Raw genomic sequence first — 27,030 nt, 5'->3', positions numbered from 1 at the left:
CTAACATTTGGTTTCAGAGTCATGAAAGGAGGTTGTATACATGGAAGAACCCTGGAGATACTAAAAGGTATCAGATAGATTATATAATGGTAAGACAGAGATTTAGGAACCAGGTTTTAAATTGTAAGACATTTTCAGGGGCAGATGTGGACTCTGACCACAATCTATTGGTTATGACCTGTAGATTAAAACTGAAGAAACTGCAAAAAGGTGGGAATTTAAGGACATGGGATCTGGATAAGCTGAAAGAACCAGAGGTTGTACAGAGTTTCAGGGAGAGCATAAGGGAACAATTGACAGAAACAGGGGAAAGAAATACAGTAGAAGAAGAATGGGTAGCTTTGAGGGATGAAGTAGTGAAGGCAGCAGAAGATCAAGTAGGTAAAAAGACGAGGGCTAGTAGAAATCCTTGGGTAACAGAAGAAATATTGAATTTAATTGATGAAAGGAGAAAATATAAAAATGAAGTAACTGAAGCAGGCAAAAAGAATACAAACGTCTCAAAAATGAGATCGACAGGAAGTGCAAATTGGCTAAGCAGGGATGGCTAGAGGACAAATGTAAGGATGTAGAGGCTTATCTCACTAGGGGTAAGATAGATACTGCCCACAGGAAAATTAAAGAGACCTTTGGAGATAAGAGAACCACATTTATGATCATCAAGAGCTCAGATGGAAACCCAGTTCTAAGCAAAGAAGGGAAAGCAGAAAGGTGGATGTAGTATATAGAGGGTCTATACAAGGGCGATGTACTTGAGGACAATATTATGGAAATGGAAGAGGATGTAGATGAAGATGAAATGGGAGATACGATACTGCGTGAAGAGTTTGACAGAGCACTGAAAGACCTGAGTCGAAACAAGGCCCCGGGAGTAGACAACATTCCATTGGAACTACTGACGGCCTTGGGAGAGCCAGTCCTGACGAAACTATACCATCTGGTGAGCAAGATGTATGAAACAGGCGAAATACACTCAGACTTCAAGAAGAATATAATAATTCCAATCCCAAAGAAAGCAGGTGTTGACAGTTGTGAAAATTACCGAACTATCAGTTTAATAAGCCACAGCTGCAAAATACTAACCCGAATTCTTTACAGACGAATGGAAAAACTAGTAGAAGCCGACCTCGGGGAAGATCAGTTTGGATTCCGTAGAAATGTTGGAACACGTGAGGGAATACTGACCTTACGACTTATCCAAGAAGAAAGATTAAGGAAAGGCAAACCTAAGTTTCTAGCATTTGTAGACCTAGAGAAAGCTTTTGACAATGTTGACTGGAATACTCTCTTTCAAATTCTAAAGGTGGCAGGGGTAAAATACAGGGAGCGAAAGGCTATTTACAATTTGTACAGAAACCAGATGGCAGTTATAAGAGTCGAGGGACATGAAAGGGAAGCAGTAGTTGGGAAGGGAGTGAGACAGGTTTGTAGCCTCTCCCAGATGTTATTCAGTCTGTATATTGAGCAAGCAGTAAAGGAAACAAAAGAAAAATTCGGAGTAGGTATTAAAATTCATGGAGAAGAAATAAAAACTTTGAGGTTCGCGGATGACATTGTAATTCTGTCAGAGACAGCGAAGGACTTGGAAGAGCAGTTGAATGGAATGGACAGTGTCTTGATAGGAGTGTGTAAGATGAACATCAACAAAAGCAAAACGAGAATAATGGAATGTAGTCGAATTAAGTCGTGTGATGCTGAGGGAATTAGATTAGGAAATGAGACTCTTAAAGTAGTATAGGAGTTTTGCTGTTTGCGGAGCAAAGTAACTGATGATGGTCGAAGTAGAGAGGATATAAGATGTAGACTGGCAATGTCAAGGAAAGCGTTTCTGAACAAGAGAAATTTGTTAACATCGAGTATAGATTTAAGTGTCAGGAAGTCGTTTCTGAAAGTATTTGTATGGAGCGTAGCCATGTATGGAAGTGAAACATGGACGATAAATAGTTTGGACAAGAAGAGAATAAAAGCTTTCGAAATGTGGTGCTACAGAAGAATGCTGAAGATTAGATGGGTAGATCACATAACTAATGAGGCAGTATTGAATAGGATTTGGGAGAAGAGAAGTTTCTGGCACAACTTGACCAGAAGAAGGGATCGGATGGTAGGACATGTTCTGAGGCATCAAGGGATCACCAATTTAGTATTGGAGAGCAGCGTGGAGGGTAAAAATCGTAGAGGGAGACCAAGAGATGAATGCACTCCTGGAAATGGAAAAAAGAACACAATTACACCGGTGTGTCAGAACCACCATACTTGCTCCGGACACTGCGAGAGGGCTGTACAAGCAATGATCACACGCACGGCACAGCGGACACACCAGGAACCGCGGTGTTGGCCGTCGAATGGCGCTAGCTGCGCAGCATTTGTGCACCGCCGCCGTCAGTGTCAGGCAGTTTGCCGTGGCATACGGAGCTCCATCGCAGCCTTTAACACTGGTAGCATGCCGCGACAGCGTGGACGTGAACCGTATGTGCAGTTGACGGACTTTGAGCGAGGGCGTATAGTGGGCATGCGGGAGGCCGGGTGGACGTACCGCCGAATTGCTCAACACGTGGGTCGTGAGGTCTCCACAGTACATCGATGTTGTCGCCAGTGGTCGGAGGAAGGTGCACGTGCCCGTGGACCTGGGACCAGACCGCAGCGACGCACGGATGCACGCCAAGACCGTAGGATCCTACGCAGTGCCGTAGGGGACCGCACCGCCACTTCCCAGCAAATTAGGGACACAGTTGCTCCTGGGGTATCGGCGAGGACCATTCGCAACCGTCTCCATGAAGCTGGGCTACGGTCCCGCACACCGTTAGGCCGTCTTCCGCTCACGTCCCAACATTGTGCAGGCCGCCTCCATTGGTGTCGCGACAGGCGTGATTGGAGGGACGAATGGAGACGTGTCGTCTTCAGCGATGAGAGTCGCTTCTGCCTTGGTGCCAATGATGGTTGTATGCGTGTTTGGCGCCGTGCAGGTGAGCGCCACAATCAGGACTGCATACGACCGAGGCACAGAGGGCCAACACCCGGAATCATGGTGTGGGGAGCGATCTCCTACACTGGCCGTACACCTCTGGTGATCGTCGAGGGGACACTGAATAGTGCACGGTACATCCAAACCGTCATCTAACCCATCTTCTACCATTCCTAGACCGGCAAGGGAACTTGCTGTTCCAACAGGACAATGCACGTCCGCATGTATCCCGTGCCAACCAACGTGCTCTAGAAGGTGTAAGTCAACTACCCTGGCCAGCAAGATCTCCGGATCTGTCCCCCATTGAGCATGTTTGGGACTGGATGAAGCGTCGTCTCACGCGGTCTGCACGTCCAGCACGAACGCTGGTCCAACTGAGGCGCCAGGTGGAAATGGCATGGCAAGCCGTTCCACAAGACTACATCCAGCATCTCTACGATCGTCTCCATGGGAGAATAGCTGCCTGAATTGCTGCGAAAGGTGGATATACACTGTACTAGTGCCGACATTGTGATTGCTCTGTTGCCTGTGTCTATGTGCCTGTGGTTCTGTCAGTGTGATCATGTGATGTATCTGACCCCAGGAATGTGTCAATAAAGTTTCCCCTTCCTGGGACAATGAATTCACGGTGTTCTTATTTCAATTTCCAGGAGTGTACACTAAGCAGATTCAGAAGGATGTAGGTTGCAGTAGGTACTGGGAGATGAAGAAGCTTGCACAGGATAGAGTAGCATGGAGAGCTGCATCAAACCAGTCTCAGGACTGAAGACAACAACAACAACAACAACAACAACATCTGATCTTCACGGAATAGTTTTAGTTTATTTTCAACATTACTTATTTTCACTTGATATCAAATGATGTATGTTAAGAGAACGGGCATTTATATTCCTAAAATATTTCTTCTCTCTCATACCACTTCTGTTGTTATTTGCTAGCATATTACGAGCTACAGCTGTTTGCTGTAGATAGATCCGTACATTGACGGATACTGTTCATTTACGTAGGACCGCATCTGTGGAGTTTTCTATACTTCATTTGTCAACGTTTCTGGCTCCTTCAAAAGAAATGGCCCCAGATCAGGGTCTACAATCTCCACAGCAACCAACTACTTCGCACATCTATGGTAGGTTGTCTGCTGGACATCACTTATCGATACTCACAGCCACCTCTTCCTCAAGCGCCCTACCGCTCCATCTCTGTAACGGAGTCCACCACCTCCATAGAAACCAGGAACATCGTAATCGTTTTCTCCTGCGTACCCCTAGAGGGCAGCCTATACGCAATGAATGTGTTTCTTATTTGTTTCTTTCTTAAAGCTTGCAGTATATTAATTTTATCTTACAATAGCTGTATTAACAAGCTGTTTCTTCTTTATTGTTAAATTATTCTACTTAATTTGCATGTTCTATTTACTAATAAGTACATTTCTCGTAAGTAATTCTCTCGTCTTATACCTGAGTGTCTAAAGCTGACATTATTCTGTCAGCTTTTGGCGAAGCTTCCTCTGTTGAAGGCATAGCTGTAATGCCCTCTCGAGCAATTGACTATAGTCATTCGGCATTTCCTGCTCCATGAACAACCATTGTCAATCAGTATGGGTGTATCAATGTTTTTTTTTTCCTTTTGTAGCTCATTTTAAGTTCTTTTAACGTGTCCCACTAATTTATAGCCTGTATTAAATTCCAGTTGTGGGACTGAAGATAATCTTTTAAGATACGTGCCTTGCGATTTATACAGTTTTAGTTCAAATATTAAATTGTGATCGCTGCTTTTCTCCAACTAAATTTTCAGAAGCAAGTACGTAACGGCAGGATTATCCTGCACGACACAGCCAACAATATGTTTTCTCTCGGGCGTTGATTCCATGGGCCCACTGAGATCTTGCACGGCGATGAATATGACCCCCGTGTACCCATAAATATATAGTGTTGTTGTTGTTGTGGTCTTCAGTCCTGAGACTGGTTTGATACAGCTCTCCATGCTACTCTGTCCTGTGCAAGCTTCTTTATCTCCTAGTACTTACTGCAACCTACATTCTCCTGAATGTGCTTAGTGTATTCATCACTTGGTCTCCCTCTACTATTTTTACCCTCCACGCTGCCCTCCAATTCTAAGTTTGTGATCCCTTGATGCCTCGAAACATGTCCTACCAACCGATCCCTTCTTCTAGTCAAGTTGTGCCACAAACTTCTGTTCTCCCCAAACCTATTCAATACCTCCTCATTAGTTACGTGATCTATTCACCTTATCTTCAGCATTCTTCTGTAACACCATATTTCGAAAGCTTCTATTCTCTTCTTGTCCAAACTACACTCCTGAAAATTGAAATAAGAACACCATGAATTCATTGTCCCAGGAAGTGGTAACTTTATTGACACTTTCCTGGGGTCAGATACATCACATGATCACACTGACAGAACCACAGGCACATAGACACAGGCAACAGAGCATGCACAATGTCGGCACTAGTACAGTGTATATCCACCTTTCGCAGCAATGCAGGCTGCTATTCTCCCATGGAGATGATCGTAGAGATGCTGGATGTAGTCCTGTGGAACGGCTTGCCATGCCACAATGTTGGGACGTGAGCGGAAGACGGCCTAACGGTGTGCGGGACCGTAGCCCAGCTTCATGGAGACGGTTGCGAATGGTCCTCGCCGATACCCCAGGAGCAACAGTGTCCCTAATTTGCTGGGAAGTGGCGCTCAAAGTCCGTCAACTGCACATACGGTTCACGTCCACGCTGTCGCGGCATGCTACCAGTGTTAAAGGCTGCGATGGTGCTCCGTATGCCACGGCAAACTGGCTGACACTGACGGCGGCGGTGCACAAATGCTGCGCAGCTAGCGCCATTCGACGGCCAACACCGCGGTTCCTGGTGTGTCCGCTGTGCCGTGCGTGTGATCATTGCTTGTACAGCCCTCTCGCAGTGTCCAGAGCAAGTATGGTGGGTCTGACACACCGGTGTCAATGTGTTCTTTTTTCCATTTCCAGGAGTGTATTTATCGTCCATGTTTCAATTCCATACATGGCTACACTCCATACAAATACTTTCAGAAACGACTTCCTGACACTTAAATCTATACTCGATGTTAGCAAATTTCTCTTCTTCAGAAACGCTTTCCTTGCCATTGCCAGTCTACATTTTATATCCTCTCTACTTCGAATATCATCAGTTATTTTACTCCCCAAATAGCAAAACTCCTTTACTACTTTAAGTGTCTCATTTCCTAATCTAATTCCCTCAGCATCACCCGATTTAATTTGACTACATTCCATTATCCTCGTTTTGCTTTTGTTGATGTTCATCTTATATCCTCTTTCAAGACACTGTCCATTCCGTTCAACTGCTCTTCCAAGTCCTTCGCTGTCTCTGACAGAATTACAATGTCATCGGCGAACCTCAAAGTTTTTATTTCTTCTCCATGAATTTTAATACCTACTCCAAATTTTTCTTTTGTTTCCTTTACTGCTTGCTCAATATACAGATTGAATAACATTGGGGAGAGGCTACACCCCGTCTCACACCCTTCCCAACTACTGATTCCCTTTCATGTCCCTCGACTCTTATAACTGCCATATGGTTTCTGTACAAATTGCAAATAGCCTTTCGCTCCCTGTACTTTACCCCTGCCACCTTCAGAATTTGATAGAGAGTATTCCAGTCAACAATATAATATCTGCATAATAATCATGGGACACCTACCACCTGGGGCTACAACATCATGCAACGATAAAACAGTCTCCGTATACCACTTTTGTGTTAGCAGAATAACCAACACCGTGTTACGAGTGGAGGCCGAAAAGCACGCTTTTTAACTCAGCAGGCTGGCGTGAGGAGGGAAGAACTATACTGATGTGAGGCATGGAACATGACAAAGAATGAGAATTCAGAAAGCGGACTTAATTAGTTTGATACTTAACTTTAATCCATTAATGATGAACGTCGCTCATGAAGCTACATGATTCACAATATTATCTATTCACAATTCAGTCTTAAAGATAGTTTCTATAGGAACTGAATATGGCGCCTTGCTAGGTCGTAGTAAATGACGTAGCTGAAGGATATGCTAAACTGTCGTCTCTGCAAATGAGAGCGTATGTAGACAGTGAACCATCGCTAACAAAGTCGGCTGTACAACTGGGGTGAGTGCTAGGGACTCACTCTAGACTAGACCTGCCGTGTGGCGGCGCTCGGTCTGCAATCACTGACAGTAGCGACTCGCGAGTCCGACGCATACTAACGGAGCGCGGCCGATTTAAAAGCTATCACCTAGCAATTGTGGTGTCTGGCGGTGACATCACAAACACAATCCTGCCAACGGCCTCCGACATATGCATATCGAAGCATGTAATACCCTTCCCGTCAGACCGGCTTATGTTGCTGGCCTCTTCATGACGTTACAATTTTAGTGTCTGCCAGTGAAGATCCACTTTGAGCACCGAGCACCGTACAATGGCGAATGCTAACAGCAGGATACGAAATACACGGCACACGGCGCAGGTGCCCCGTTCGCCGGGTCGCTCGCGCGGCCCCCGGCGTCGCAATCACAGGCGAGCTATCAGCTTCCGCCCGGCTTTGCGAGTCGCCGACCTACTTTGCGCCGAGCCCCGGTTTCCCGCCGTGTAAGGAAGACTTCAAAATAGGCAAAGTTTGCCCGATACCCGACGCCGAGGCGGCGCCGTTCTGCATACAACGCTGCTTCCTCGAGGGCGACCCACTGAGCCCCAAATGAGCTCCAGCATCCACGTGGACCATCTACGACGCTTGTCTCACTCTGCCTCCCTCTCCTCTAGAGGTCGCTATGAATATCTCAAAATTATCCTCTAAATTTCTGGCTCGCAACTGCAGAAATCCTGCTTCCCCACCTGATATTAGAGCCGTTACATTTCGTCATCTGAGTAATCCGAAAGACTAAAGCTACAGCGCTGTCTCCACCATTTTAAAAAAGCGGACAGCGCCCTTGACCATGCGGTGAAAGATGTATTAGCGCCACAGATGCTATTCGGTGCTAAAGGAGGATAAATTGAATCTTCGGCTACACATCTGGTCGATTCTGAGAAATCGATGTATCACGAGGAGTCGCATTGTAGCGACGTCTTTGCGAGCTTATTGAATAATGCCCTGGATACTATGATTTGCACAGGCTGAACCACCTAAATGTCAGGTGAAGAAATAGGATATATATCCGCTTGCACGCATGGCTTCAACGTATAATTAATTAAACCGCCAAACATTGAAGGTTCACTTAAAGGTACTACAAATTTTACACTTGGGAACAAAACTCTCTTCATGGATTGCAGCATCGGATCCGAAGAGACAATGCAGGAGTGACGACCATTTCCCTGCAGTGTTTCTGTAGGAACATTCGTCGTAGCCGTGGTAAGTTTTACTAAATAAATGTTGTGTTACTAGGGCCACACGTCGGGTAGACAGCTGGGTGCAAGTCTTTCTATTTGACGCCACTTCGGTGACTTGCGCGTCGATGGGGATGAAATGATAATGATAGGATAACAAAACACCCAGTCCTGAACAGAGAAAAGCTCCGACCCAGCCGGGAATCGAACCAGGGCCTTTAGGATTGACATACTGTCGCGCTGACCACTCAGCTACCTGGGGCGAACAACTTTCATTTAAAGGTATTTTTTCTTCATAAAGGTGGACTATCAGCGTCTATTGTAAAATTAGAGCTTTCACAGCCTGAACTGTCACAATTAATAAAATATTGATTGCTATTATGCCGTGGTCGAAGGGATTTCACTTTAGAACCCCACGTCTTGTCCCCATCTGCGGAAGACTTTTTCAAGGGGGATCATAGCTTCGTTGAAAGTTAGAATCTCACCCTGGATCGCTAGTGACTCAGTCAGTAGAAGGTTCTAAAATGAAACCCCTTTGCCACGCCGTAATAGCCAGGAATATTTTATTAATTATCAGCGTCCATGTTTTCTGCAAACACACATTTAGTTTGACGACCCTGCCTTATGCAAAACAGAAGTTCTATTTTTCCTCTCTCCAGCCACACATGTTCAGGAGATATTACAGCATAATCAGTAGGTTTCCCTTTATTTTACTTTACAGCACATTTTGTTGTTCAATTTACTTTCTATCTCCTGCACGCATGCATGCACGTCCGAAGGAACATTGCATCCTACTTATGCTCCCTGCCGCCGTTGGATAAGCAGCTGCAGCAGCAGGTCGTATACTCCCAGCTCACTCATTTGTTACATAGTTTAATTCTTAATTTCTTTGCGTGTTTTTGGTACTTGCATTGTTTAATTCATAAATTTCGGGCGTATTATAGTACTTGAGAGTTGAAGCATCGCGTTTTTAGTGCCTGAATAGTGTAAAATCGCGTAGTCTCCATCCGCTATCAAGCAGTGTGTCATCAGTGCGCAAGTAGCAGCATTACTGCATTTACTAGGCACTCTTGTATTTTAATAACCGTTTTAATTTTGTGTCGAATTGTTTGTGCCCTCTGTAGATTAATTCAGACGTTCTTTGCACAACAGTTTTTAGCATGGATAGGGACTGCAACTGCTGTGTTCGGATGCAGGCTGAGTTGGCATCCCTTCGCTCCCTTCTTCAGGCAGTGTTGGCTTCGGTCACACAGCTTGAGGCTGTTGCCAGTGGGCATCACTGTGGGGTTCCAGATGGGGGTTTGTCGGGGACGGCCAGCTCGTCCCACGCATCCCCTGATCGGACTACGGCTGTGGCTGCCCGGGATACTGCCCACATTGAGGCTGATCCCTCACCTGTGGTAGAGTGGGAGGTCGTCTCGAGGTGTGGCAGGGGGCGAAAGACATTCCGGAGGGCTGAACGGAAGGCCTCTCCAGTTTGTCTGACGAACCAGTTTCACGCTGATACTGATGTTCGGCCAGAGATGGCTGCTTGTCCTGCTCCAGGGGTTGGCCCTCAGTCTGCAAGATCCGGGCAGTCGCAGAGGGTGGGCTTATTGGTAGTTGGGAACTCCAATGTCAGGCGTGTAATGGGGCCCCTTAGGGATATGGCAGCAATAGAGGGGAAGAAAACCAATGTGCACTCCGTGTGCATACCGGGGGGAGTCATTCCAGAGGTGGAAAGCTCCCTTCCGGTTGCTATGAAGGGTACAGGGTGCATCCATCTGCAGGTGGTCGCTCATGTCGGCACCAATGATGTGTATCGCTATGGATCGGAGGAAATCCTCTCTGGCTTCCGGCGGCTATATGATTTGGTGAAGACTGCCAGTCTCGCTAGCGGGATGAAAGCAGAGCTCACCATCTGCAGCATCGTCGACAGGACTGACTTCGGACCTTTGGTACAGAGCCGAGTGGAGGGTCTGAATCAGAGGCTGAGACGGTTCTGCGTCGGTGTGGGCTGCAGTTTCCTCGACTTGCGCCATAGGGTGGTGGGGTATCGGGTTCCGCTGGATAGGTCAGGAGTCCACTATACGCAGCAAGCGGCTACACGGGTAGCAGGGGCTATGTGGCGTGGACTAGGCGGTTTTTTAGGTTAGATGGCCTCGGAGAAGTACAGAAAGGACAACAGCCTCAAAGGGTGCGGGGCAAAGTCAGGACATGCGGGGACAAGCAGCAATCGGTATTGTAATTGTAAACTGTCGAAGCTTCATTGGTAAACTACCGGAACTTCAAGTGCTGATAGAAAGCACCGAAGCTGAAATCGTTATAGGTACAGAGAGCTGGCTGAAGCCAGAGATAAATTCAGCCGAAATTTTTACAAAGGCACAGACGGTGTTTAGAAAGGATAGATTAGATGTATTGCGAATATATAGAAAGAAGGATCCTTTATTGTATGATTATATGATATCGGAACAAACACTGGTAGCAGTTACTTCTGTTAAATATCTGGGAGTATGCGCGCGGAACGATTTGAAATGGAATGATCATATAAAATTAATTGTTGGTAAGGCGGGTATCAGGTTGAGATTCATTGGTAGAGTCCTTAGAAAATGTAGTCCATCAACAAAGGAGGTGGCTTACAAAACACTCGTTCGACCTAGGAGATAGAGATCCAAAGAAGAGCGGCGCGTTTCGTCACAGGGTTATTTGGTAACCGTGATGTTTAGCAAACTCAAGTGGCAGACTCTGCAAGAGAGGCGCTCTGCATCTCGGTGTAGCTTGCTCCCCAGGTTTCGAGAGGGTGCGTTGCTGGATGAGGTACCGAATATATTGCTTCCCCCTATTTATACCTCCCGTGGAGATCACGATTGTAAAATTTGAGAGATTCGAGCGAACACGGAGGCTTTAAGACAGTCGTTCTTCCCGCGAACCATACGCGACTGGAACAGAAAAGGGAGGTAATGGCAGTGGCACATAAAGTGCCCTCTGCCACACACCGTTGGGTGGCTTGCGGAGTATGAATGTAGATGTAGATGACCAACACAGGTACTGGAATATCGCATTTATCCGCCGTGAACGGGCGAACGTCTTTCAATTAAAATGTCCCGCTCTACGGGAAATTATATAATGGATGTAGGGTGCAGGATGTGAACACGTGGTAATGGAATATGAAAGTTTTAGTATGATCGTGAGTTGTGCTTGGATGCCCTAATGGTAAATCCAGATTCGAGTCCCCGTCTGGCACAAATTTTCATTGTCGTCATCCATTATACAGCTGATGGTTGCTCATATTCCCAACAGCGAATACATTTCATGTATCTATAAACCGTATTCATAAATAATAATAATAAGAATAACAATAATAATAATAACAATAACAGTATTGTCTCGAACATGGTTCTAGGAAAACACTCATCTCAGATACATCAATAAAATTTTGTGAAAATAGTCTTCATCGCATAAATATTTTATTTAAATTGATGACCGGTTTCGATCTGTTGTACTCCGAGATGGTACCTGCATGCGAAGGAATATGTTATCGTCCTAACACGAAATATTCCTCGTATTCTGGAAGAAGTGACAAGAAGTAGAATGCTCATGTCGTATTAATACGATGGATGTCCAGTACATGACTTGCGTGAACGTCGTGTTCTTAACCAAAGGTATGGTTCAAATGGCTCTAAGCACTGTGGGACTTAACATTTGAGGTCATCAGTCCCCTGGACTTAGAACTACTTAAACCTAACCTAACACATGAAACACACATACATTCCCGAGGCAGGATTCGAACCTGCGACCGCAGCAGAAGCGCGGTTTCGGACTGAAGCGCCTAGAACCAAAGGTATCCTGTCACATGGCCTGCCATATAGTCGACTGGCCTGCTCTTTTTCGTGACTTATTAGTCTGTTTACATTGGGGATGCTCAAAGACCGTTGTCCATAAAGATATTCCAACGCCTCCACAGAACATATAGAAACGTATCGTGCTTGTTTATAACTCACTTCAGCAGGCAACATTAGAAGCAGCAATAAATTTTTCTACCCCTAACGTGACACCAAAGTATCACAACCTATGGTCACTATTTTCAACACCTTTGAAAGTTCTGTCTCTATTGTGTCGTCAATGGATTATAGTACTTAACTTAACTGTGTCCGAACAGGCCTTTCGGGCTCAACAGTATCGAAAACCACCCCGTCGTCATCAGCCCATAGGCATCACTGGATTCAGACATGAAGGGTTGCGTAGCCAGTACAATGCCGTCCCGGCCGTTGTTAGCTTTCGTAACTGGAACCACTAACGTCTGCGTAAGTCATTTATGTTGGTCACTGATGCAGTGTATTAGCTAAGGCCTGACGATGGCGCACTGAATCACCGAAACAGGTACTTACACAATAAATAAGATCATGAGGACGGCTGAACTACCGTATTCCCGAAGACCTCCTGTCAGAAGGATGGACATACAAAAACCACTACTTCTCAGTCAAGTAGCTCCTCAATCGGCCTCACAAAAGTTGAATGCTCTTCTCTTGCAACAGCGCTCAGCAGACCCGGATAGTCACCCGTCCAAGTGCTAGCCAAGACCGACAGCGCTTAGCTTCGTTGATCTGGCGGGAACAGGTTTTACTATTACGGCAAGGCCATTAGCGGATTACAGTACTACATAATGGTAATAAAGATTCCCGTTTCCCTTTCCTGTTAAGCTGTACGTTGCGTACATGTTAATACGTTCTTGAAGAAGTCTTAAGTGCAGGAGAATAAAATACATAGTGTGCTATTTTAAAAAAGACGAGCTGCTGTTCGTATCTTGGTAACGAACAAAAATATAATGAAGAAAATCATGCTGGTAATTTCCCCCTGGTAGCTGAGCAATTTCCGTATTACATCAGTGTTGAACGTGAAAGTTCCACGGATAAAATACAATGCTTTAATCTCCTCTTGGAAGGAGAGCTATTTTCGATACTACGTAAGTTACAGGATAGTAAGACTGAAATGGAGAAGCAGATACAGAAAGATTTAATATAATGCAAAGGTACCAAGATGACTGACACATCCCCATTTGGGAAGCGGGTTGTCAAATCTCTATAAACTGCATAAGCAACACGCAATGTTACACAGATTATGAAACATTCATCTTTATGAAAGAAAATGTAAGTGAAGCTTAAGGAAGAAACTTTTCCCATCTGCAAATTTTTTAGTGGTTTAGAACAGCGTTTGTCGTGGGATTTTAATCAAGTCGTATTTGTTCAGGGCACACGCGAAATTTTCAGATGCTATTATGATTCACGCACATGAATGGTGATAAACTCTAATGGAAATTTTAGAGCGTGAACGTACGTCTTGTACACCGTTCTGTACTCCACATGAGGTCGGTTTTATTCGTGACTTCCTTAGCACTAAAGGGAATCCCTGGAGGTAGAAGACGTTCTTTTCGCGGAACAGTGTCGAGAAAGTTTAATGGATCGGCATTTGCTACCAACTGCAGACCGGTCCTATATATAGTTACATACATATACCGCATGGACCTCGAACACAAGATCAGAGAAATCAGGGCTGGTGCTTCCGAATGGAAATGGAAACGGTTTGAGTAGTCGTGGTGCGCGATACCCTCCGCAATGCACCGCTTGGTGGATTGCGGAGTATGTATGTACACTCCTGGAAATTGAAATAAGAACACCTTGAATTCATTGTCCCAGGAAGGGGAAACTTTATTGACACATTCCTGGGGTCAGATACATCACATGATCACACTGACAGAACCACAGGCACATAGACACAGGAAACAGAGCATGCACAATGTCGGCACTAGTACAGTGTATATCCACCTTTCGCAGCAATGCAGGCTGCTATTCTCCCATGGAGACGATCGTAGAGATGCTGGATGTAGTCCTGTGGAACGGCTTGCCACGCCGTTTCCACCTGGCGCCTCAGTTGGACCAGCGTTCGTGCTGGACGTGCAGACCGCGTGAGACGACGCTTCATCTAGTCCCAAACATGCTCAATGGGGGACAGATCCGGAGATCTTGCTGGCCAGGGTAGTTGACTAACACCTTCTAGAGCACGTTGGGTGGCACGGGATACATGCGGACGTGCATTGTCCTGTTGGAACAGCAAGTACCCTTGCCGGTCTAGGAATGGTAGAACGATGGGTTCGATGACGGTTGGGATGTACCGTGCACTATTCAGTGTCCCCTCGACGATCACCAGAGGTGTACGGCCAGTGTAGGAGATCGCTCCCCACACCATGATGCCGGGTGTTGGCTCTATGTGCCTCGGTCGTATGCAGTCCTGATTGTGGCGCTCACCTGGACGGCGCCAAACACGCATACGACCATCACTGGCACCAAGGCAGAAGCGACTCTCATCGCAGAAGACGACACGTCTCCATTCGTCCCTCCATTCACGTCTGTAGCGACACCACTGGAGGCGGGCTGCACGATGTTTGGGCGTGAGCGGAAGACGGCCTAACGGTGTGCGGGACCGTAGCCCAGCTTCATGGAGACGGTTGCGAATGGTCCTCGCCGATACCCCAGGAGCAACAGTGTCCCTAATTTGCTGGGAAGTGGTGGTGCGGTCCCCTACGGCACTGCGGAGGATCCTACGGTCTTGGCGTGCATCCGTGCGTCGGTGCGGTTCGGTCCCAGGTCGACGGGCACGTGCACCTTCCGCCGACCACTGGCGACAACATCGATGTACTGTGGAGACCTCACGCCCCACGTGTTGAGCAATTCGGCGGTACGTCCACCCGGCCTCCCGCATGCCCACTATACGTCCTCGCTCAAAGTCCGTCAACTGCACATACAGTTCACGTCCACGCTGTCGCTGCATGCTACCAGTGTTAAAGACTGCGATGGAGCTCCGTATGCCACGGCAACTGGGTGACACTGACGGCGGCGGTGCACAAATGCTGCGCAGCTAGCGCCATTCGACGGCCAACACCGCGGTTCCTGGTGTGTCCGCTGTGCCGTGTGTGTGATCATTGCTTGTACAGCCCTCTCGCTGTGTCCGGAGCAAGTATGGTGGGTCTGACACACCGGTGTCAATGTGTTCTTTTTTCCATTTCCAGGAGTGTAGATGTAGATGTAATATTGGTTTCCGTTTTTCACAACTGCAAAAAAATGGTTCAAATGCCTCTGAGCACTATGGGACTCAACTGCTGTGGTCATTAGTCCCCTAGAACTTAGAACTACTTAAACCTAACTAACCTAAGGACATCACACACATCCATGCCCGAGGCAGGATTCGAACCTGCGACCGTAGCAGTGGCACGGTTCCGGACTGCGCGCCTAGAACCGCGAGACCACAGCGGCCGGCTCACAACTGCAAGTGAGAGTGATTGATCATGGACACGAATCAGACACAATGGGTGTTAGCCAACGTGGAGCCGACTGTAATCCAGACCTCCATCTAATGAGAATTAGGTATAGACAAGGATCTCACTATTAACAAAAAGGCCACAAACAAAAGAAGTTTGATATTAAGAAACTTAAGTTAGAAGAAATACGGAGAGCATATGAGATGAAAATAGAAGAGAGGATTAAGAATGAGACCGATACATCAAATGAACATATAGAAGTAATGTGGAAAAGATGTAACACTGCAATCCTCGAGGCAGCTGGAGAGGTTTTAGGACATGAACGGGCTCAAAGAAAGGAAGACTGGTTTGAAGAAGAATGAATGAGAAGAACTGAGGAACGTAATATACCACGAATGAAATTATTGCAGATAAAAACTCGAGCAAATCTGAATGAATATAATGAAAAGCGCAGACCGCAGGGGCCGTGCGGTTCTAGGAGCTTCAGTCCAGAACTTCGTGACTGCTACGGTCGCAGGTTCGAATCCTGCCTCGGGCATGGATGTGTGTGATGTCCTTAGATTAGTTAGGTTAAAGTAGTTCTAAGTTCTAGGGGACTGATGACCTCAGGTGTTAAGTCCCATAGTGCTAAGAGCCATTTGAACAATTTTTAACCTAGAGAAAGTCATAAGGAAGGAACCTTCTTAAATCGTTCACAACTGTACCTGGTCTATGCTGACGATGTAGCATTACTCGCACGAGACACTGATGTGTTAGGCGAAGCCTATTAACAACCGGAGAAAGGTGCAAGGGAACTTGGCCTGACAGTCAACATCGAAAAGACCAAGCGTATGGCAATGACCAACCAACATAACCTACCAAATCTCAGGATAGCCGACAGGGAGTTTGAAACGGTGAGAGACTTCAAGTATAATTGGAAGGAGAAAGGACCAATGCTGTCTCTCCTTCCAATTATATCCATTATCTGGTCGTGGTGCACAGAACACTACATGGAGTCGCCAATCAATAGACTTCCAGTACCTTGGGTCGACTATCACAGAGAAAAATGACATTGGCAGTGAGGTGAAAACCAGAATAGCAGCAGGTAACAAATGCTTCTTTGCCGCATTAGCCATGCTTAGGAGTTCGCTTCTATCACGAAAATCCAAAATCCTCATTTACAAAACAATTACAAGACCAGTTGTTATGTATGGCGCCGAAGCGTGGACTGTAAATGAGGAAAGGATCCTTAGCATATGGGAGAGAAAGGTGCTTCATAAAATGTATGGCCCAATATATGATAAAGAAGGTTGGCGCATTCGTACGAATGCAGAACTACAACACCTTTTTGAAGAACCTGACATTGTCACAACCATTAAAATATGAAGACTGCGGTGGGCAGGACACGTGGTCAGAATGGAAGAAGACAGAGCAAGTAAGAGGATTTTTGAGGTAAGGCTGGAGGTAGACAGCGGAGGGGACTCCCCTGAAGGAGATGGGTGGATCGAGTTGAAGAAGACATGAAAAATCTGGGTGTCAGAGGATGGGAAGCCATGGATCGGATAGAATGGCAGGATATGTGATGCAGCTCTTCAAGGGCATTAGAGCCCAGGAGTAAGTAAGTAAGTAAGCGAGAGTGAGCGAGTTGGTGGCGTTTTGTAGTTCAAAAGACGCCCACTCGTGTTTTTATTAATTGTTTCTTTGAAATTAACCTTATTTGTGAATTTTTGCAGTATTATAGATATGGGATACACCTTTCGCCGTGTGGAACGTACTTTAGTAGCAGTCTAAATGTGGGACACACCTTTCGCCACATGGAATGTACTTGGTGGATCTATTGTGTTTTGATTCAAGAGAGGCAGTGCCTTTCTCCTCGTTAACATCAATCTGAGTGCCATGTCGTCTGAAGTAAGGAAATTTAATTATATTTGTCCCTACGATTTATCTGAAAATCCGCAACGGATTCTGACCAAATGGCTTCAGCACGTATAATTAGGGAATTCATTTAATTGATGATTTACAATTATATTTCTCAAGCAAGGAAAATACTCTCATTTATCACAGGAGGTTTAAAAAGAATGGTCGGACGGATTTAGGTGAAAGGACTAGCAAATCATACTCCACTAGAACCACATTTACTAAAACGAGGTACTGCCTCCTCGAAGTTTATCAGTCACTTTGGGCCTAACAACCAAGATTCATCTTAACATTATCATTCTTTACAGAGATGGATTTCATAATAATCACTGTGATCATAATTCTGTTAGCTCAGTAGCGTGCCAAAGAGGTCGTACATAGTTTCTCTTGTGAACACATTAAAAATTTATTCACTCGATACATAAATGGAGGAACGCTCTGGAAGACAACTTGAGTAATAATTTGAAGGAGTTGCCCTTCCAAAACCTATGTTGAAAACCGATATAAACTGACGTACACGAAATTTAGTTTCGGAAGTCCCCTGATAATTCAATACTGCGCGGATTACCTAAATTACGAAACGAAAACGTCTGACAGGATTCCCAACCAAAATGTTGTATGCTACGTGCACTCGGAAGGAACTCGTATTACTCAACAAAGCGTCAGACCCTAACTTATTATTACCAACTATTTTTTGAACATCTCAGACTCTGTTCTCTGGTGCAACCTTCCACAGTGGGTATAGCCACCATCATATCGTCACAAGACACGACCTCACGGTGCCAAACGCTTTGCCCAGTCGGATGAGAGGTAAAACTGCCGGTGCCAATTATACAGCTTTCCATTAGTATACCGAACATAATTTCGAATACAAACCGATACTATTAAAACTAGTGTAAGTGATGGGATTACTATTTCATTTCCTTATGTCTTATACTCTTTAACCATTGTGTGTATTGTGTATTAAACCAGGGACCTAGAAACGACGGAGAGGTTTCGTCCCACCGTGGCCCTCAGTGGTTCACAAGTTCACAACCTCACAACAGGCCAAAACAGTCCACCCACACACACCGAACCCAGGGTTAGTGCGACTCGGCCCCAGTGGACCTCTCCCCCCCTCCCACCCCCACCCCTACCGGGAATGTCTCATACCTCACGAGAGCCGTGCGGATTCATGCTGGGGTCCGGCATGCCTTCCCGATCTGCAAACAGCGCGTTAGACCGAGATGCTAGCCGGGCGGGCAACCCTTTAAGCATACGTAAGCACAAATAGCGCTGGGAGTGCATGAGCATAGTAGAAAGTTTCGTGAGAAGTTAAGTTGGTGCATTGGTCCGACTGATTAGTCACAAGAAATACTTTTAAAAAGAGCAGTGCAAGCTCCTGTCCGGTATGGACACGAGCCGGCTTTGGCACTCAAAATTTAAATAATGTTCCCAAAATTCCACATATACGATCAAGAAAGTCGTACTGATTCTAAGATTCCACATGCACTCCCAATTAACCACACATTCGTACACCTCACAGCTAGTCGTGGTTAGGTTACGGATAAAGAGTAAATGCACCTGGTAATTGTGCCTACGTCGGTGCCAGAAAATGGAAGGTCTGGACTCGTGTAATTTAAAACATCATTCACCATTAAAGGGAGCAACACCTTTATTTCACACTCAGAATTCATAAAGCATCGACGATAACCATTTCGGACATTAACAAAGTTGAAAAATTTCTTTTTACCTTACTGTTGAAGAAAGTAGTAAGTGGACACAAATTTCAGCAATTATAAATTGTATGAGAAACCTTTAACTACCCAAGTGAACAACATATGCCATAAAATTCATAACAACACGAAACAAGAACTGCGCCGATGGTAAGTGGTAGCAAAATAAATTAACAGTATTAAACAATCAAAACACCAGTCCATGGAGAAAATCACTAAGATTCAAACAAATGAAAGAGTCCCAGAAATAATTTTAAAATTTGAAAAAAACTACTTCTGTGGTTGTGGCAACAAGGCAGCCAGAACATACTAATTTGCAGAATACACGCGGCCCAAGCTGCCTGAAATGATGGCTGACTCTTGTAACACATTTGGTGCCTCTGCCTGAAGATCAAGGTGCTGGTCTAAATTGGCCGGCAGCACTAAACGCCGGCCGTCACTGCAAAACGAAAAACTGTGGTCTGATAGGTCTAGACATAGCAAGACATATACCTTTATCACGCCTATAAAAAGCAGCGGCATCATCAGGTTTCATCTACTGGCAATAATGGCTGGAGTGATTGGCAACATGCTGACCACACTTCCCACGGTCATAGATCGCTCCTCATACTGCTTTGCAGGCAACAGGTGGCCAGTCGGAACAGGTCTTAAGTCCTAATCCGTGAGTGGTGTTTGTGTGCACTTATTTGGTTCGGCTGTCGATCAGCGCGTCGACTGCAAAACACAGGATAAAAGTATTTTTGCTACATCGATAATACGACGACCTCTTCGGAGACGGTAAGGTATTTCAAGCTCCAGTCAGCCTAACGGAACGTGCTGCAGCAGTTTCGCAACGTGGCTGGCAACACAAAGCACCCATCTCGGCTGTCCGTTCGGTAGGGCAAGCGCGCTGACTCTCCTCTAGTCGCCCTTTGCAGCATGCCGTATCAGGCAGCAGTCCAGGGAACAATATGAAAGCTTTTCAGTAGCAGGCTTCAGAAAAATAATGTGACACATATATCGCCACGCGCATTGTCTTTAGCTTCGTTTCACGTGAGCCTTACAGGGTTATCGGCTTTGTAATTTTGTGTGCCAAATTTAAATCTTTGATCAACTTAGCACTTGGTCCAAAGAACGTGTGATCCGAAGTCCATTTCAATGATAGACATCATAAAACTCCAGTGTCTTATACATAGCATATCCTGCTGTAAATGTCAATTCAGTAATGTTGTTTTGAGATACTGTACACAAATGTTTTAAATTCAATTCATCTCAATGTGCGAGCTTAGCTACCAAGGCTTCCACTTCGTTTTAAATTACAGCTTCTGTCAGTTTATGTTATCTACAAGTTCAAATGGTTCAAATGGCTCTGAGCACTATGGGACTTAACGTCTGAGGTCATCAGTCCCCTAGAACTTAGAATTAGTTAAACCTAACTAACCTAAGCACATCACACACATCCATGCCCGATGCAGGATTCGAACCTGCGACCGTAGCGGTCGCGCGGTTCCAGACTGCAGCGCCTATAACCGCTCGGCCACTCCGGCCGGCTATCTACAAGGATTTTATTAATTTATTTCGCCTTTTCCTGAGTCACAAACTTGCCATTTGCTGTTGCAGCCGGCCGACGTGGCCGAGCGGTTCTAGGCCCTTCAATGCGGAACCTTGCTGCTGCTACGGTCGCAGGTTCGTATCCTGCCTTGGGTGTGGATGTATGTGATGTCCTTAGGTTAGTTAGGTTTAAGTAGTTGTAAATCTAGGAGACCGATGACCTCAGATGTTAAGTCCCATAATGCTTAGAGCTATTTGAACCATTTTGGTGTTGCATCCCAATTAGAATTTTAAATGAAATCGCTCAACGAACCAGAGTATCTCATATACAGGGCGATAGAAAAGTCAATATTCTGGGGGATGGTAGTATCGACCAAACCAAGACAAAAATGTTCGGTAAACAAGGACTTCTAAATGCACACATTAACAGCTGGTTGATTGGTTGATATGGGGGAGGGGACTAAACAGGGAGGTCATCGTCCCATCGGATTAGAGAAGGAAGTTAGCCGTACCTTTTCAAAGGAAACATCCTGGCATTTGACTGAAGCGATTTAGGAAAATCGTGGAAAACTGGGATCAGGATGGCCGGACGGTGGTTTGAACCGTCGTCATACCGAATGTGAGTCTTGTGTACTAACCACTGCATATAAGGAGATATGGAGCATACTGAGACTGTCCTGACAAGCGACTTGTCCTTGCTGGGAACGTACTTTCGTGAATGGAGACTACAACCTAGTCCAACTAAAACTGAGGCTAATAAATTGGCTAACAGACGCCTTAAGATATATTTTAATAGCAATATTCTGCCTTATAATAAAAATCCAAAATACCTGGGAGTGACATTAGATAGATCCCTGAGCTACAAACACACCTCATCAACGCTGCTGCAAAAATCCGTACTAGGAACAATATCATTCAGAAACTATGTGGTACCAGCTGGGGCTCCTCCGTCTCTACCTTGCGATGCTCTGCTTTCGGACTTGTGTACTCTGCGGCAGAGTACTATTCCCCTGTTTGGCTAAAGAACGTGGACACAGTACTGAACCAAACTATGAGGATTATTTCAGGTAGAATAAAATCAACCCCCATTCACTGGCTACCTGTACTGAGCCACATACCGCCACCTCACTTAAGAAGAGAGCATGTGCTTCTCAGAGAATTTAAAAAAAATACAACCCGCAACTTTCGATTCACGCTTTGAGCAATGGCATTGGCAGAGATAGATTGCACTCTAGACATCCACCTCTTATAAGGGCGAAATATCTGGAGGAAAATGGTTTCTGTCTTCAAGAACGCTGGAAAGTGGAATGGGAAGAATCAGCACCACCACAGGTGAACACCTCACTGAAACCGTCGAACAGACCTCCAGGATTTGGCTTACCACGTAAAACCTGGACCATCCTCAACAGGATCAGGACGGGCCACGGTCGATGTGCGGACTCTCTATACAAATGGGGAAGAGCACCATCCCCAAAGTGCGGCTGCGGCGCTGAGAAGCAGACGATCCGGCACATCATTGCAGACTGCCCTCTGAGAGCCTACTCAGGTCAAACAACGGACTTATTGGATGCGACTCGCAGTGCAGTTCAATATATTAAAAACCTAAATGTTAATTTGTAATTATATACATGTTGTTCATGACATAACTGTATTTAATTCTTTATGTCTTGTTTTTAGTGCCAAAGTTATAATGTTATTGTAGCAGCTTATTTCGCTATAAACGTGATTTGTACTTGCCATACGCTAAATAAATAACCACTACGCCGCCTAGTTCAGTGCACGTTAAGAGCTATGGACAATTGTTACGTCAAACACGTCTTCTACTGCAGGATCTTTGTTAGTACGAAAGTAAACAAATTAGGACATATACCACTGTTATTGTCCAAGCATATAATACACTCCTGGAAATGGAAAAAAGAACACATTGACACCGGTGCGTCAGACCCACCATACTTGCTCCGGACACTGCGAGAGGGCTGTACAAGCAATGATCACACGCACGGCACAGCGGACACACCAGGAACCGCGGTGTTGGCCGTCGAATGGCGCTAGCTGCGCAGCATTTGTGCACCACCGCCGTCAGTGTCAGCCAGTTTGCCGTGGCATACGGAGCTCCATCGCAGTCTTTAACACTGGTAGCATGCCGCGACAGCGTGGACGTGAACCGTATGTGCAGTTGACGGACTTTGAGCGAGGGCGTATAGTGGGCATGCGGGAGGCCGGGTGGACGTACCGCCGAATTGCTCAACACGTGGGGCGTGAGGTCTCCACAGTACATCGATATTGTCGCCAGTGGTCGGCGGAAGGTGCACGTGCCCGTCGACCTGGGACCGGACCGCAGCGACGCACGGATGCACGCCAAGACCGTAGGATCCTACGCAGTGCCGTAGGGGACCGCACCGCCACTTCCCAGCAAATTAGGGACACTGTTGCTCCTGGGGTATCGGCGAGGACCATTCGCAACCATCTCCATGAAGCTGGGCTACGGTCCCGCACACTATTAGGCCGTCTTCCGCTCACGCCCCAACATCGTGCAGCCCGCCTCCAGTGGTATCGCGACAGGCGTGAATGGAGGGACGAATGGAGACGTGTCGTTTTCAGCGATGAGAGTCGCTTCTGCCTTGGTGCCAATGATGGTCGTATGCGTGTTTGTCGCCGTGCAGGTGAGCGCCACAATCAGGACTGCATACGACCGAGGCACACAGGGCCAACACCCGGCATCATGGTGTGGGGAGCGATCTCCTACACTGGCCGTACACCTCTGGTGATCGTCGAGGGGACACTGAATAGTGCACGGTACATCCAAACCGTCATCGAACCCATCTTCTACCATTCCTAGACCGGCAAGGGAACTTGCTGTTCCAACAGGACAATGCACGTCCGCATGTATCCCGTGCCACCCAACGTGCTCTAGAAGGTGTAAGTCAACTACCCTGGCCAGCAAGATCTCCGGATCTGTCCCCCCATTGAGTATGTTTGGCACTGGATGAAGCGTCGTCTCACGCGGTCTGCACGTCCAGCACGAACGCTGGTCCAACTGAGGCGCCAGGTGGAAATGGCATGGCAAGCCGTTCCACAGGACTACATCCAGCATCTCTACGATCGTCTCCATGCGAGAATAGCAGCGTGCATTGCTGCGAAAGGTGGATATACACTGTATTAGTGCCGACATTGTGCATGCTCTGTTGCCTGTGTGTATGTGCCTGTGGTTCTGTCAGTGTGATCATGTGATGTATCTGACCGCAGGAATGTGTCAATAAAGTTTCCCCTTCCTGGGACAATGAATTCACGGTGTTCTTATTTCAATTTCTAGGAGTGTATGTAGTGCAAATATTTTAGTATTGTTGCTGCACACCGTCCTTTTACCAAAAGAAATTTCGAAAGAGATTTCGGTGGAAAGTTCCAAATTTCGCACTTTGGTCTGACTGACCAGTCGCAAGATGTACTTTTAAAAAGAGCAGGAAAAAGTGTGTCAGGCCTGGTCATGCCACGAACAAGATTTGAAAGTTAAAATTCAATGAAAGTTTCCTCGTTTCTTCAACAATAACCAAGAAAACTACACTGTTTGCACGATCATACATGCACTCCCGATCAACCACACACTCACACTTAACTGTGCTTCGTTATTGATAAAGGGTAACACGGGACGCTTATACGACACATAAGGCAATGAAATAGTGAGGCCATCGCTTACATTAGTTCAAATGGAAGCAGTTTGTTTTGTTAAGTATGTGAAATGATTTTACATTGTTGTTGCATCTTTTCACTTACCAGCGTAATGTAAGTATTCTATTCCACACTGAAAATGGCAGGCATGATGTTCTGTTATGGTCTGTCAAATGGGAGCCTGCATCCTGTATGCAGATTGCGTTGGAAGCTCTGCTGTTTCATAGTAATAGACTGTGTTCTCATTTGTTTAAAATTTGTTTACTGCATTCTATAAAAAATGGTTCAAATGGCTTTGAGCACTATAGGACTTAACTTCTGAGGTCATTAGTCCCCTAGAACTTAGAACTACTTAAACCTAACTAATCTAAGGACATCACACACATCAATGCCCGAGGCACGATTCGAACTGCCAACGTAGTGGTCGCACGGTTCCAGACTGTAGCGCCTAGAACTGCTCGGCCACTCTGGGCGGCTCAAAGTAAGGAATGCGTTTTTTAACACCTTGTGTGAGGGAACACTGCACTATCTTTCCTAAATGATTTTTAGATGGTAAGGTAAATATGGCGTTTATCCAGGTTTCACCGAGATCTTCAAACGGTGGAGACGAACAACTTGCTCTGATTGATTTTGATCAAATAGTATAGGTTTCAAAGTTACTTGACAATAATGAACAACTGATATTAAAGATCATTTCCAAAGTTAGATCTCACATCGTCACCCTTGTGCTATTATGAAACTTGTAGCTGACAATTCACAATTCACACTTAACTTTCAGAAAGGCATTACTTGTAAATGTTATTTCCCACTCGTGTCGCGCTTTTGGGCAAGCTTGCTCTCCCTGTCATCATTGTAGACCAGATGTGACTCGAATTCAAAGAAACAGTATCGGTTGCAATTGAGAGAGTTATACCAAATAAATTATCAAACGATAGAGCTGATCCTCCTTGGTACACAAAACGGGTTAGAACACTGTTGCAGAAACAACGAAACAAACATGCCAAATTTAAACAGCCGCAAAATCTCCAAGATTGGTGATATTTTACAGAAGCTCGAAATTTAGCGCGGACTTCAATGCGAGATGCTTATAACATTTCCAACAACGAAACTTTGTCTCGAAATCTGGCAGAAAATCGAAAGACATTCTGGTCGTATGTGAAGTATGTTAGCGGCAAGAAACAATTAATGCCATTTCTGCGCGATATCAATGGAGATATTATCGAAGACAGTGCTACCAAAGCACAGTTACTAAACACAGACTTCAGAAATTCCTTCTCAAAAGAAGACCAAGTAAATATTTCGGAATTAGAATCGAGAACAGCTGCCAACATGAGTAACGTGGATTTAAATATCCTCGGAGTAGCGAAGCAACTTAAATCACTTAAGAAAAGCAAGTTTTCTGGTGCAGACTGTACACAAATTAGGTTCCTTTCGGAGTATGCTAATGCATTAGCTCCATACCTAACACTCATATATAACCTTTCGCCCGACGAAAGATGCGTACCTAAAGACAGGAAAGTTGCACAGGTCACACCAATATTCAAGGAAGGTCGTAGGAGTAATCCACTAAATTACAGACCCATATCGTTAACGCCGATTTGAAGCAGAATTTTGGAACATATATTGTGTTCGAACATTATGAATTACCTGGAAGGAAACGGTCTATTGACACACAGTCAACATGGATTTAGAAAACCGCTTTATTCACATGAAGTGTTGAGTGCTTTTGGCAAGGGATTTCAGATCGATTCCGTATTTCTGGACTTCCGGAAGGCTTTTGACACTGTACCATACAAGCGGTGAGTAATGAAATTGCGTGCCAATGAAATATCTTCTCAGGTATGTGACTGGATTTGTGATATCCTGTCAGAGAGGTCACAGTTCGTAGTAATTGACGGAAAACCATCGAGTAAAACAGAAGTGATTTCTGGCGTTCCACGAGGTAGTGTTATAGGCTCTTTGCTGTTCCTTTTCTATATAAACGATTTGGGAGACAATCTGGGCACCCGTCTGCGGTTGTTTGCAGATGACGCTGTCGTTTCTCGACTAATAAAGTCATCAGAAGATCAAAACAAATTGCTAAACGATTTAGAAAAGATATCTGAATGGTGTGAAAATTGGCAGTTGAACCTAAGTAACGGAAAGTGTGAGGTCATCGGCATGAGTGTTGAAAGGAACTCGTAAACTTCGGTTACAAGATAAATCAATATAATCTGAAGGCCCTAAATTCAACTAAATACCTAGGTATTACAATTACGAACAACTTAAAATGGAAGGAACACACAGAAAATGTTGTGGGGAAGGCTAACAAGAGACTGCGTTTTATTGGCAGGACACTTAGAAAATGTAACAGGCCTACCTAAGAGACTAACTACACTACGGTTGTCTGTTCTTTTTTAGAATACTGCTGCGTGGTGTGGGATCCTTACAAGGTAGGACTGACGGAGTACATCGAAAAAGTTCAAAGAATGTCAGCACGTTTTGTGTTATCGGGAAATATGGAATATAAATGTCACAGAAATGATACAGGATTTGGGCTGGACATCATTAAAAGAGAGGCGTTTTTCGTTGCGATGGAATCTTCTCACGAAATTCCAATTACCAACTTT

Source organism: Schistocerca gregaria, chromosome 7 (genome assembly GCF_023897955.1).
Source record: "Schistocerca gregaria isolate iqSchGreg1 chromosome 7, iqSchGreg1.2, whole genome shotgun sequence".
Classification (NCBI taxonomy): Eukaryota; Metazoa; Arthropoda; class Insecta; order Orthoptera; family Acrididae; genus Schistocerca; species Schistocerca gregaria.
This window is presented reverse-complemented; position numbering follows the sequence as displayed.